The 13,993-nt window shown below is 41.0% G+C and overlaps 1 protein-coding gene across 1 annotated transcript in view; it reads left to right on the plus strand.

Moving 5' to 3' along the window:
* The first annotated feature begins 895 nt into the window (after positions 1-895).
* The window catches only part of Gnb4 (G protein subunit beta 4), a 45,461-nt gene continuing 32,363 nt past the window's right edge, over positions 896-13,993 (plus strand). Inside the window, exon 1 of the mRNA XM_042669839.1 lies at positions 896-1,047. The gene's annotated coding sequence lies outside the window, so the exon portion shown is untranslated. The remainder of the gene's footprint in view (positions 1,048-13,993) is intronic.

Below are 13,993 nucleotides of genomic sequence, written 5' to 3' on the forward strand. Positions count from 1 at the left end.
TGTTAAAATGCTCTTCTGATAGTGTTCAAACCCTTCTCCAGCACAGGAACTCCACAAAGAACTCCTCCGCAGTTTTTGTTACCGAGGCTGTTTCTTTAAATTGTTTGACGTCAGAGAAGGAATGCTATAGCAACAGACTGTCAAACTGGAATTAACTCCAAGAAAAATGAGAGTGGGGGAGGGGGAAGGAGAAATGCTTCCAAGCAATACTGAGTTCAGAGGAAGCAAATTGGATAGATGCATTTATTTTTGTACCATTCTCAACACAAAACACCGAAGAACTGTGAGGGGGTCGGGGGAGTCCATCGGGATGCGTGTGGTGTTTAACTCATTCAGGACTATTTCGAAGGCGGTCCAGGCATCAGTGCCAATAGTAACAGCAACTTCCAAGAATTAATCAATATTTCCAGAACTTTTTTTTTTAAGTGAGGCATCACAATCCTTATTTCAGTAGCGATGCAATTTCGGCCTCCAGGGAGGGTCATATAGCTCGTGATAGAGCTGAGACTGCAACGCAATTTTGTAGGACTGGGGCTACACTTTATTTTCCTAGATTGAGATGTTCAGAATGTTAAGTTCAGAATCTGCACAAGATTCTGTCCTGCTCTGTCCTGCCCACGAGCGAGCCGGACGCGTGTTCAGTGTCAGGAAGGAAGCTGACCACAGCACTTAGACGGGTGCTGCTCCGGTCATCCAGGCGCCACTCCAGAAAACGAAACTGTCCCGGCACTCTAGCGGTGCCGCGGCTGCAAGCAGGAAACAGAGAAGCCCGGGCCGCCGCCCCCCAGCTCGGGCCCGGCGCGCTCCCGGGACCGCGCGCCCCCGACGCGCGCCCCTGCCTCTCGCGCCGCGCTCCCCGTGCCTAGCGCCTCACGCCACGTCCACGCCCGGGTTCTTCGCGCCGCGGAGTTGGCTGCTGGGCGGGCAAGCAGGCGAGCCGGCTGGGTGTGGTCGGCGGCTCCGGTTTCAGTGGTCCGCTGTGACTGCAACCCCGAATACGCGCTCGAAGGGCGGCCGAGCGCCCGCGGACCCAGGCAGCTCCTCCAGGTAGGTGGCAAGTGCGGGAGCTGCGGCTCGTCGAGCTCCGGGCCGGGGATCCCGGGCTTCCCGCAGGGCCTGGGGTGCCCGGAGTCGTCCTACGGAGCTCAGCCTGTGTGGCGCCTCTGGGCGAGCTGGGCTCCCCCCTGATCACCCCGTATTGAGCGCGCTCCGGTCGAGGGACAGACGGGCGGCGCGTCCTGGCCGAGCTCGGCGGCCGCGCGGGTCCAGCCCGTGTCGGTCGCTGCTAGTGCGGGCAACCGTCGGAGTCCACGACAGGGTCTCCCGTGGCCTCGGAGCGGCAGCTGGGGACTGAAGACAGCAACTCTTCCCGGAGACTTGGAAGGGTCATTGGGTAGAGACGGAGAGCCCCGCGGGAAGCTCATAAAAGTTCTCCACTGAGTGTAAAGAAGTCCGGCAGTTTCATGCTTAATTTAGTTTTGAAATGATATAATATCCAGGGGCTTTTATTTTTTAGGTTTGAGTTTGAATGCTTAAGTTTGGCATGTAAATTTTCTCTTTTCTTTTTTTTTTCCTGTTTCAGAACACAAATGATTGCTTGATGCTTCAACGTTTAAATTGCTGTTTGGCAAGGAAGGTCGAATTTCCAAATTTTTTAAACAGGCTTTCATTTGTTTATAGCAGAGTATTGTGCTGTTATTTTGCACCCCTCCCCCTTTCCTACTACTCCTAGTCTTTTCAATAAAGAAGGAGAATGTATCTTTCTACTAAGCCACTGACAAAAACAGCTCAGTATGAACACCCTGCCAGGAAATTTTCTTAGGGCTGTGTGTGTGTGTGTGTGTGTGTGTGTGTGTGTGTGTGTACTGAAGCTTAAACTCAGGGCCCAGGGCACTGCACTGTCTCCTACCATTTTGACTCAAGGTTGGCACCCTATCACTTGAGCCAGAGCTCCACATCCAGCTTTTTGGTGATTAATTGGTGATGGGAATTTCATAGACTTTCCTGCTAGGGCTAGCTTTGAATGGCAGATCTGCCCTCAGGCTGACCTCCTGAATAACTAGGATTACATGTGTGAGTTTAATTGTTGATTATTAGTCCATCTCAGTGTTGCAAACTGAGATTATGACCCTTAAGTACATCAGGAGAGACAGGGTGCACACTCTTTATGTAAAATAAGCCCTAAGTATTTCTCATAGATGATGTAGATTTAAAATGTTTACCTTCACTCTCTGCCATGGAGCTTTTGCTTTATTACTGATCCTAAACTCCTGAACTATGATTTTTTTTTGTATATTTCAGTATTTGGTAAAATATCATTTAAGGATTTTTCGTGTCATCTTTGGGTCTGTAGATTAATTTGAAACTGAAATAGGAACTTTATTGAATATTGTTAGTTCTCTTATGTATAAAGGATATATAAAGGATTGTGAAACTGATTATCAGAGTTATGATGCATTTAAATTCACCTCTACGAGCCCATACATATTATGTGGGAAGTTATCTTGAATTTTTGGTTTTTGTTAGCCCGTAGAATTATTTCTTTTGAATCACGGATGCTTAAGTGTCAGCACATATTTTACGTTTTAAAAATAGGTGCTAGGACCCATTCAAAATTAAGAATTGTAACTAAGCACTGGATATTTTTCTACCTTACCAAATACTGCCGCCATGGTGTGATTTCTTTCGGGTGTTTAAGTTGGGCAGCTGTGTTGTCAGTTTAACTTGCTAACTAATCTAATCTGCTTTATTATAGTAACTATTTACTAAACAGTTCTTTGGGCCAGGGGTAGTATATGTATTATTCTTTTTATATCTCAGAAACTTGGCAAAGAAAATGTTACCCACTTCTACAGGTAAGGAAAACATGTCTGTGAGATGTTAAGTAACTTGCCAGTGGCTTTGTAGTTAGAATAACTAGGAAGACAAGCTTCCCTTGCCTCTGACTTTCTTGTTCTTTTTTTTTCTGTGTCACATTCACTTAATGATTACAGGCCATGAGGACTGCTCTGTAATCAATACTTAGCATATTCCTAAAATTTGCTAGACATTCCAGAGATATGTGCTTATTTTTCCAGCATGATTGCTATTACCTATCGATAATATTACACAGATCTTTACATTAACCATCTTCCTCACAATCCCCATTCCTTATAAAATGTCAGAAATCAGAGCCTTTGCTAGAGAGGAGTTGCCCTATTAACACAAATTAGGTAGTGAAGACTTAATTGTCCATCTAAAATAGTAATCCTATTTTAATGTAAGTTCTCTAGAGACATACATGTAACTAACTTGGAAGATGGCAAACAAGATGGCACCACTAGTGTAGTCATCCACATCTGTAATCCAAGTACTTCGGGGGCTGAGGCAAAAGGATTGTGTCTGAGTTCTTCTTGAGCTTCTTAGCAAGGCCCTATTCCAAAACAGACAAACCTAGAAATAAACACAAAATGGCAATCTATTTTGGAATATAGGAACCCTTTAATATTCCTCATGCTGAACCATTTTCAAGGTAGGCTCTTGCTTTATGCTCATACCAGCCTGGGCATTGATCCTCCTACTTGTGCTTTTCTTGTAGCTGGGATAACAGTTGTGTTATTCACAACTGGCTAGGCATTGTGCCCACTGTATGGGATGGAGTCTTAAGATCTGCCTCTGTCCCCTTCGGCCTGAACCTTGATTCTTTGTTTGCCCAGTAGCTAGGATTACAAGCTTGAGCCATTGAACTTGGAGGACAGTGCATCTTCCATTTTTCCATTTTTGAAGTTATTTACATTATTATATAAACACTTATGCCTCTCACCTTAAAAAAGATTTCTTCATCTCAGTATTCTACTTTAGTACCTTCAGGAGATACTTTATATCTGCTTCAAAATGGAGGCTCTGAACTTTGAAGAAGACAATTAACCATGATTTTTCAGCTTTACTTTAAGAAAACCTTTTTCTTTCTTTCTTTTTAACAGAATAAAAATACATACAGAAGAGAAACCTTATAAGCTATAGGCAGGGGCACCAAACTGAGTAAACTAGGAGAGGAAAGAGAAATAGCACTGCTTTGAAACCTTTTTGTGTAGTTTCGAATATCAGAAATTTGCTAATTTTGTGTCTATTCTGAGTTAAAATTAACAAGATGATCCAGAAGTGGAGCTGTGGCCTCAGGTGGTAGAGTGCCAGCCCTGAGTGAAAAGCTGAGACAGTGCCCAGGCCTTGAATTCAAGCTTCAGTACCTGCACAAAACAAAAATTAACAAGATGAGGGACTCCAAAGATTTTTTTCTATTTTTTTAACCTTTTCAAAAAATACTGTCAAGGTGATATACAGAGGGGTTTAGTTACATACGTAAGGTAGTGAGTACATTTCTTGTAGAACTTGTCACCCCTCCATCATTTTTCTCCCATTTTCCCTACTCCCAACCCCCATCTTTTACTTTTAAAACCCCAATTATGTACAGATAGAAGCAAATGAACTAATTATATTTCAATGAATAATCTAAGGTATCAGGAGAAAAAAATTACAAGTTTTGAGTACAGGACTTCAATTCTACATCTTTTTTTTTTATATATATAAAAGGAGGTGGAAAGCCAGGCACTAATGGCTCACACTTCTAGTCCTAGCTACTCAGGATGTTGAGATCTGAAGATCAGGATTTGAAGTCAGCCTGGGAAGGAAAGTCAGTGAAGCTTTTACCTCCAGTAAATCAGCAAAAAGCTGGAAATGGAATTGTGGCTCAAGTGGTAGAATACTTGCCTTGAACAAAAAATTCTGGGCCTGTGTCCAGGCCCTGAATTTAAGCCCCAGAACTGGTGTGTGCCCAGGCTCAGAGTTCAGGCACCACGACTGACAAAAAAAAAAAAAAAATCCTAAAAAATTTGAAATTCTGAGGTATATCTGGCCCAAAAATGTAAAGAATTATGACCCTGGTATATATACATTTATATATTTGTCTCCTTTGAGACTGTAAATTCCTCAAGACCTGGGCCTAAATTGTACTCCTGTGTTAGACCCAATACCTGGCATGTTCAGTAAATGTTTGATGAGAAAATGAACTGTATCAAAATACTGAACTTGGGGCTGGGAAGGTGGCTCAGTGGTACAGCGCTTGCCTTGTATGCCTGAGGCCCTGGGTTTGACTCCTCAGCACCACATAAGCAAAACGGAAAAAGCTGGAAGTGGCGGTGTGGTTCAACTGGTAGAGCGCTAGCCTTGAGCTGAAGAGCTGAGGGACAGCGCCCAGGCCCGGAGTTCAGGCCCCATGACCGGACCCAAAAAACAAAAACAAAATACTGAACTTAGGCTCTGGGTGGTGTCCTTTACCTTTTTTGCTCAAGTCTGGTGCTTGAAGCACAGCTCTACTTCAGGCTTTTTGGGGTGGTTAATTGGGGATGAGGATCTCAGACTTTTGTTCAGGCACTGGCTTCAAAATACAGTCCTCAGGGCTGGGAAGGTGGCTCAGTGGTAGAGCGCTCGCCCTGCATGCATGAGGTCCTGGGTTTGATTCCTCAGCACCACATAAGCAAAAATGAAAAAAGCTGGAAGTGGCGCTGTTGCTCAAGTGGTAGAACGCTAGCCTTGAGCTGAAGAGCTGAGGGACAGTGCGCAGGCCCAGAGTTCAGGCCCCGCGACCAGACCCAAAAAACAAACAAACAAACAAAATACAGTCCTCAGATCACAGCCTTCTTAGTAACTAGGATTACAGGCATGATCCACTATTGCCTGGACATGTGGTAATATTTGTATATGGAATACTTGGGAGAGGTATATGTGTTTTTAAATTCTATGGTCAGAAAGGAGCCAAAGACATACAGTGGAAGAAACACAGCCTCTTCAACCACTGGTGCTGGGAAAACTGGGCGGCCACATGCAGAAAACTAAAAGCAGACTCCAGCCTATCACCATGCACCAACATCAACTCAAAATGGATTAAAGACCTTAACATTAAACCTGAATCTCTGAAACTACTGCAGGACAGAGTAGGAGAGACACTTGAACTAATAGGCACAGGAAGGAACTTCCTGCACAGAGTCCCAGGGTCACAACAAATTGGAGAGAGACTCGACAAATGGGACTACCTTAAAATAAAAAGCTTCTGGGCTGGGAAGGTGGCTCAGTGGTAGAGCGCTTGCCTTGCATGCCTGAGGCCCTGGGTTCGATTCCTCAGCACCACATAAGCAAAAAGAAAAAAGCCGGAAGTGGCGCTGTGGCTCAGGTGGTCGAGTGCTAGCCTTGAGCTGAAGAGCTGAGGGACAGCGCCCAGGCCCAGAGTTCAGGCCCCACGACCGGACCCAAAAAAAAATAAAAATAAAAAAATAAAAAAATAAAAAGCTTCTGCATAGCTAAATCTATTGCAACCAAGCTAAAAAGACAACCAACTAATTGGGAAAAAATATTTACCAGCAATATATCAGACAAGGGGTTAACATCCTGTATAAACAGGGAACTCAAGAAACTAATCCCTCCCAAACCTAACAAACCAATTACTGAATGGGCAAGGGAACTAAAGAGGGACTTCTCAAATGAAGAAATAAAAATGGCAAAGAAACACATGAGGAAATGTTCATCATCCCTGGTGGTGAAGGAAATGCAAATAAAGACAATCCTGAGATACCACCTTACCCCAGTCAGAATGTCCCACATCCACAAATCAGCCAACGACAAATGCTGGAGGGGATTCAGAGAAAGAGGAACCACTGCTGGTGGGAATGTACACTTATACAACCACTTTGGAAAGCAGTCTGGAGGGTCCTTAGAAAGCTAAAGATTGACTTCCCTTACGACCCAGTCATACCACTTCTAGGCATCTACCCTGAACAACAGGAACCAATATACAAAGACACGTGCACCTCCATGTTTATTGCAGCACTGTTCGCAATAGCTAGGATATGGAAACAACCCAGATGCCCCACCACAGATGAATGGATCCAAAAATTGTGGTATCTATACACAATGGAAGATCCAAAAATTGTGGTATCTATACACAATGGAATATTATGCAGCCATTAGAAATGACAAAATAATGGCATTTGCAGGGAAATGGATGGAGCTAGAAGGAATCATGTTGAGCGAGGTTAGCCAAGAACGAAGAGACAACGGTACATGGTCTCCCTGATAAGTGGATGCTAAATCCAAAATGTTAGGTGATACGACAAAATTAACAGGACTTAAGAAACAAAGAACTCCCACTCATCTGGTCAAACCACTACTAAATATCCCCATGCTGCTGATCACATGTATGGTGTATATGTGTACACCGTTATATGTTATAGACTGTGATAGACAATTTGCTCCAGGAAAGTTAGAATGAACTTGTGACTTTAAATGAGCATCATTATTCCACAATACTGTGAAATTTTGGAAATTATGTAATCACTTAATCACAATTAAAAAAAAAAAGAACCTGGGGAAGGTAGGGAGGGAAGGGATGGTAAGGGGAAAACAATGGAGGGGGTAACAATTCTCAATAGGAAGTGTACTCATTACCTTGCTCATGTAACTGTAACCCTCTGTATAGTATCTTTACAATAAAAAATTAAAAAAATTCTATGGTCAGAATGATCATAAAGGCTTTAAATGCCTTCTTTTGTTAATTATTTTATAAAATATAAAAATTATACACTCCCATGTAATTGTAACCCCTCTGTACGGTATTTTCACAAAAAAAAAGTATACATCTGCCTTGCAAGGAGAAAGCCAGAGTATTAGAAAATGTAATCATAATAAATTTGAAATTAACTTTTCTAATGTAGATTTTTAGGAAGTAAAAGTAGTTTGTGTTCAAACTTTTAAAGTACTAATTTAAATACTCTTTTTTTTTTTTTTTGCCAGTCTTGGAGCTTGAACTCAGGCCCTGGGCACTGTCCCTGAGCTTCTTTTCTCAAGGCTAGCACTCTACCACTTGAGCCACAGTACCACTCCTGGCCTTTTCTGTTTATGTGGTACTGAGGAATCAAACCCAGGACTTCATGCATGCTAGGCAAGCACTCTTCCACTAAGTCATATTCCCAGCCCAAAAACTCTTTCTTGTCTTACATGAACTTTCATGACCATTATGAAAATAATTATTGCTCAGAAGAATTTATATTTTCCAGTCTTGTATAGATTAAAATAGCATTCACTAGCACAGTAGTATGACTGTATAGACTACATATTGCCTCGCTTTAATAAAGGACATGTCAGGATGTGGACTGAGAAGGCTATTTGAATTATGCAGTGGTCTTTTTTTTTTTTTTTTGACAAATTGGCTTGGATACAATAAATGGCTCATTGGGATCCTGATATTTGTTACTGGTATAGCTGAATTTTTAAAAGATAACTGAGTGCTGCTTTCTACTCAACAATGCTTTCACTATATAATAGTGTTATCTAAGACGTGTTAAATTAATCAGATATTCGTGTTGAAAGAAAGTTTTAGTAAGTGAAATTGAAGGCATTGTGCAGTTTCAATCCACCTCAAAGAGTGTGATTAACAGCCCAATTTAACCTAGAACAAGAAAATCACTAGTGACAATTTTTTTTTGACTATTAAATTGTAACCCTCTAGGTTTTTTGTTATTGTTGTTGTTATTTTGTTTTTTTTGTTTTTTTTTAATTTAATTTAATTTTATTTGTGAACATACTGTACAGAGGAGTTACAGTTACATGGGCAGGATAATGCGTACATTTCTTACCAAGCATTGCAGCCTCCTCCTTTGTTTACCCTTCACATCCCTTCCCAGCCTCCCCCCTCCCCTGTTGTTGTTATTTTGTTTTGTGTTTTGTTTTGAAGGAAAGTAAGAACGTCTCTCAAGTTCCTTTCTGTCTTTCCTTCCTCCCTCCCAGAAAGGAAGTTTCTTAATTTGCTGACTGAAGATAGAACCATGGAAAACACACAGAAATCAGAAATGAAGGGACCCTTTCACGATAAATAAAAAAATAAAAAAAGAAACGAAGGGACCCAAAAAGATAGAAAAGGAATCATACATTACAGTGGGGGGCGGGGGGGGAGTGTGGGATCATGAAAGCCACAGGAATAAAGTTTAAACAGAGCATTATCACTCTGATGTAGCAAATCAGATGAGATGCCCTTTGAAATGAGACAACATGGCTGGGAGCCAGTGGCTCCGGCTTGTAATTTTAGATACTCAAGAGGCTGAGATATAAGGATCATGGTTGGAAGCCAGTCCTAGCAAGAAAGCCCATAATAATTTTATCTTTAATTAACCACTAAAATGCTGGGGGTGAAGCTGTGACCCAAGGGACAGTGCCCAGGCCCTGAGTTCAAGCCCCAGTGGCATGAGAAAAAAAAAAGAAAAAAAAGAAGAAGCAATGTGTCAGAAGAGGTAGGAGCCAAGCTTTCATAGTCATTTATGCTTTGATTCAAACTCATCCTTTACTTCAACATTAAGCAAGTTTTAAAATGTCTAAGCCTCATTTTCTTTTTCTTTTTTTTTTGGTCCGGTTGTGGGGCCTGAACTCTGGGCCTGGGCGCTGTCCCTCAGCTCTTCAGCTCAAGGCTAGCACTCTACCGCTTGAGCCACAGCGCCACTTCCGGTTTTTTTCTTTTTTGCATATATGGTGCTGAGGAATCGAACCCAGGGCCTCATGCATGCAAGGCAAGCACTCTACCACTGAACCACCTTCCCAGCCCTAAGCCTCATTTTCTTTATTTTATTCCATCCCATTTAATTTAAACTTATTTTAAAAAATTATTATTTAAAATTTATTGTTTTTAGTGGACTTCAGGAGAAAGAGTTGGGTTAGTAACAAATATTTTTCCAAATTTTTTCTTTTCATCTACATGTCAATTGTTTTAATATACTTAGGTTTTCATCCATATATCAATTGTTTTAATATATTTAGGTTTAGCCAGATGCCAGTGGCTAATGCCTGTAATCATAGCTACTCAGTAGACTGAGATCTGAGACTCACGTCCAAAACTAGCCTGACAGAAAAGTTCCTATGAGACACTTATCTCCAATTAATCAATCAAAACAATCTCCAATTAACCACTAAAAAGCCAGAAGTTGTGCTGTGGCTCAAAGTGATATGTATATGTGTGTGTATGTATGCATATATGAATATATATGCATATGTGTGTGCTTGATTATCAATATATAAAAACCTGTAACGTTGGACTTGCAACTATTTGTGTCTTCCTTCCTCGTAAGGAAGTTTTAATCATTCACTGGCTTAAAAAATTATGTTATCTATTTATATATTACTTTCAGCTTTTTATTTGTGTGTATTCATGTGTGTATGTGCCAGTAATGGGGCTTGAATTCAGGGCCTCTGCAATTTTGCTTAGTCTTTTCTGCTCAAGTTTAGCTTTTCTCTTTTTACACTTTGGGCTGGTTAACTGGAGGTAGGAAACTCACAGATTTGTGCCTGTGTTGACTTCAAACTGCAATCTTCAAATCTCAGCCTCCTGAGTAGCTAGGACTAGAGGCCTGACCATTGGCATTCAACTCTTTCAGTTGTTTTTGAATTTTATGAAAGGAGTATTATGCTGAGACTTTTTTTCTTAACCTTTTTATGACTCATGTATGTTGTTGTATCTTACTATATTTATTCGTTTTCATTGCTGTATAATAACTCACTGTGAAAACACAATAATTATTTGTTCTGTCAGTGGTTATTGGTGTTCTGGTTGTATTATTTCCAGTGGTGCTATATGAATAGTTAAGCCTTACTCTTGAGTATTAGCAAGGGAGTATCTTTTAGGGTTTATATATCCAGTAGTGGAATTGAATTACCATCGAAAGATATGCATATCTTAGATATTGCCAGGTTTTCTGGAGAATTGTTTAATCAGAACACAAGTTACTGTTTTTCTACAGATATTGCATACACCTGATTGAAATTCTCTTTAAAAATCAGTAACTGTGATATTGTATGTGATTTTAATTTGCATTTTCTAGGGTTGTGAGGGTGAGAATAATTCCTTTTATACAGTAGCCTCCATAGTTTTGTTGTTGTTGTAGTCAGTTCGTATCTTTTTTTTTTTTTTTGTCGGTCTCGGGGCTTGAACAGAGCTCTGGGCCTGGGTGCTGTCCCTCAGCTCTTCAGCTCAAGGTGAGTGCTCTACCGCTTGAACCACAGCGCCACTTCTGGTTTTCGGGTGGTTTATTGGAGTCTCATGGACTTTCCTGCCCAGGCTGGCTTTGAACCGTGATCCTCAGATCTCAGCCTCCTGAGTAGCTAGGATTACAGGCGTGAATCACCGATGCCTGGCTTCAGTTTGTATCTTTGTACTCTTTTCCTATTGGATTTTTTTATTGTCAATTTGCAGGAATTTATTTTACAGTTTTAGATGGTAATCCTTTGTTTCAATTAGAGAGTGTAGCTGTCTTTTCCTAGACAGGAATTTTTTCCTCTTGGAGGTTCAGGAGAAATTCTTCATGAATATACTGAACTTATGTAGACAGGGTGGGGAATCTTTTATGTCAAGGGCCATGTGGATATTATGGCATAATTCCCAATATGGATAGTGGGAATCAGTGCAAAGGATTCTTTACATGTCATTCACTAAATGATTTCTCATGCTGGATGTTCCTTATCCCTGCTAGCTATTATAACTGACCTTATTCTTTCCCCGGATTTATATATATATATATACATACATATATATGACTATTATATATAGGGATATTGTAAAATTTAGTTTGCTGCAGATGTGGAAGGTTGAGGGTGTGGAGCTTAGCTAACCAGTTAGCTACCATAGTGACCATTTAGGGAGATTCTGCTCCTTTAAATCAGAAGCATGTTTGTCTGTTTGCTTGTTTGTTTTCAGTAACATGCTTTGTCTTCAGCTTTGGGGTTCATGCACAAGCTCTGGGAGATATTACACTTAAGTTTCTCTTATATATATGTGTATAAAACCAGTGAAAATAAAACACTTTAAAGTCTGGCCAGTCTTAAAGTCTGGCCAGTGAGATTATTTTTTCTCCATTTGAAATTAAGATTTAAATCAGGAACACTCTGAGTTGGTTGAGCCTGCAGCTAGTCTGACTGGCTAAGACACACTGGAGGATTTTTTTTTCAGCAGTAGGTGATAATTTGTCTTACTGACACTCTTTTGCCCCAAAGCTCCTTGCTTTCCATATATTCCCTTTCTCAACGTTAAGTTCCCAGAGTTTTAGAAAATACATTGCTACTTCAGTTATTTCTGTCTTCTGTTAACTGGCTATAAAGGAAATGTAGGGGGTAAAGTAGAAGATATTTTGCCTTCTCTTGGTGAAAAGAAAGCTTCGTCTCTCCATTTGAGCATGCTTTAAGTGTACAATTTGAAAGGGTTACTTGCTATAGAAAAATTTCTTTCCCAGAATTTCTCAACGCGTAGAGGCATCATATACATGCACATCCATACCCACCATACCCATTTCTTTGGCACCTTACTTTACTAGTTTTTATACTAGGTTTCACCTGGAATATCTATCTCATAGCCTCACTTTACCCTACTTATCTAGTCTTGTCTGGAAGCAGTTAATAATCTCTGAGTCAGTGCTAGATTCATGCTTTATAGTTGGTTGAAAAGAAGAAAATAACACAGGAAATCTATGAACATGGTATGTTTATCTGACAGAACTAATCATCTCTCTATTTTTTTCCTTTCTTTCTCCTTGCTTGCTTGCTTCCTTCCTGAATAGAACATTCATCTTTTAGAAAGAAAAGGGTAGTGGGGAGAGGGAAGGGAGGAGGTAGCAACTCTGACATCATCCAAAGTTTGGAGTTGTTTGCCACAAGCATCAAGGGGTTTGGGTTTTGCAGCTTAGAAACATTTTTTCAGACAGCTTCTTGCATCATTTCTGCCTACTCCCTTTCATCATGCCTGCTTAAACTCAGCTGTAGTCTGCAAGACATGAATGAGTTTGAGAATTCTCAATTCTACAAACAGAAAGAGGGTCATGCATTAGTTCTTAATGAAGAGGAGAAAAGATTCTAAGTGGTGATGTGTGTGTGTGTGTGTCGCCTGCACACATCAGTCCTGGAGTTTGAACTCAGGGGATGGGCATTGTCCCTTAGCTTTTTTGCTAAAGGCAAGTGCTCTACTGCTTGAGCCACAGCTCCACTTTCAGCTTTTTGGCAGTCAGTTGGGGTTGAGTTTCGTGGATATTCCTGCATGGACTGGCTTCTAACCTCAATCCTGTATCTCAGCCTCCTAAACAATTAGGATTACAGGTGTGAGTCCCCGGCACCTGGTGATTTTGTTTTTATTTTAGTTTTCAAGTAAAGAGAGAGAGTTTATTTTTGCTCATGCATTTTGATTTCAGTTTGAGACTAAATAACTCCATTACTTTGGGCCTCTGCTGAGGCAGCACATTGTGGCAGGATTGTGTGGCAGAGCAAACCTCTCACCTTGTTATTAAGAAGGGGTAATAGTAGGCTGGAATCTCATAATCCTTTCCAGGGCCTGCCTCTAGTGAACTAATAACCTTCCCAAAGGTCCCCACATCCTGAGTATTTTATTACCACTTGATGGCAGCATCTTGGGATCAAGCCTTTAACACGTAAACCCTTGGGAATCACTTATCGAAGCCATAGCATTCCAGCTGTACCCTCACATCCTGGTCCATCTCACAAAATGCATTCAGTCATTCCTCAGAAGTCCCCAAAGTCTTAATTATCAAACGTCTAAGTTGAACCTCCTTTAAGACTCAACGCAAATCCAACTGTGCGTCCAAGCAAAATTAAAAAAGAAAATTTACAGATTTTTAAGATACAGCGATGGGATAGGCATGGGGTATGCATTCTTATTCAGTAAGAATAGGAGAATCCTAGAAGAGAGGTCATCAGCTCAGAGCTAAACTAAAAACCTAGCATTAGGAACATTAACTCCTAAAGCTCCATGCCTGTCATCCAGAGCACACTGTGATGGAGTGTTGCCCTGGAGGCTTGAACAGCCTCACTACTAACATTTCTACAGCACAGCTCGCTGCAGCCCACATGACCCCTCTTTTGGGCTGGTTTTGGTTGCTATTTATAGCGTTCCCTGACAACCATTGCTCATTCCTGTCATCTT

The sequence above is a fragment of the Dipodomys spectabilis genome, unplaced genomic scaffold (genome assembly GCF_019054845.1).
Source record: "Dipodomys spectabilis isolate Male_0828 unplaced genomic scaffold, ASM1905484v1 ptg000506l, whole genome shotgun sequence".
Classification (NCBI taxonomy): Eukaryota; Metazoa; Chordata; class Mammalia; order Rodentia; family Heteromyidae; genus Dipodomys; species Dipodomys spectabilis.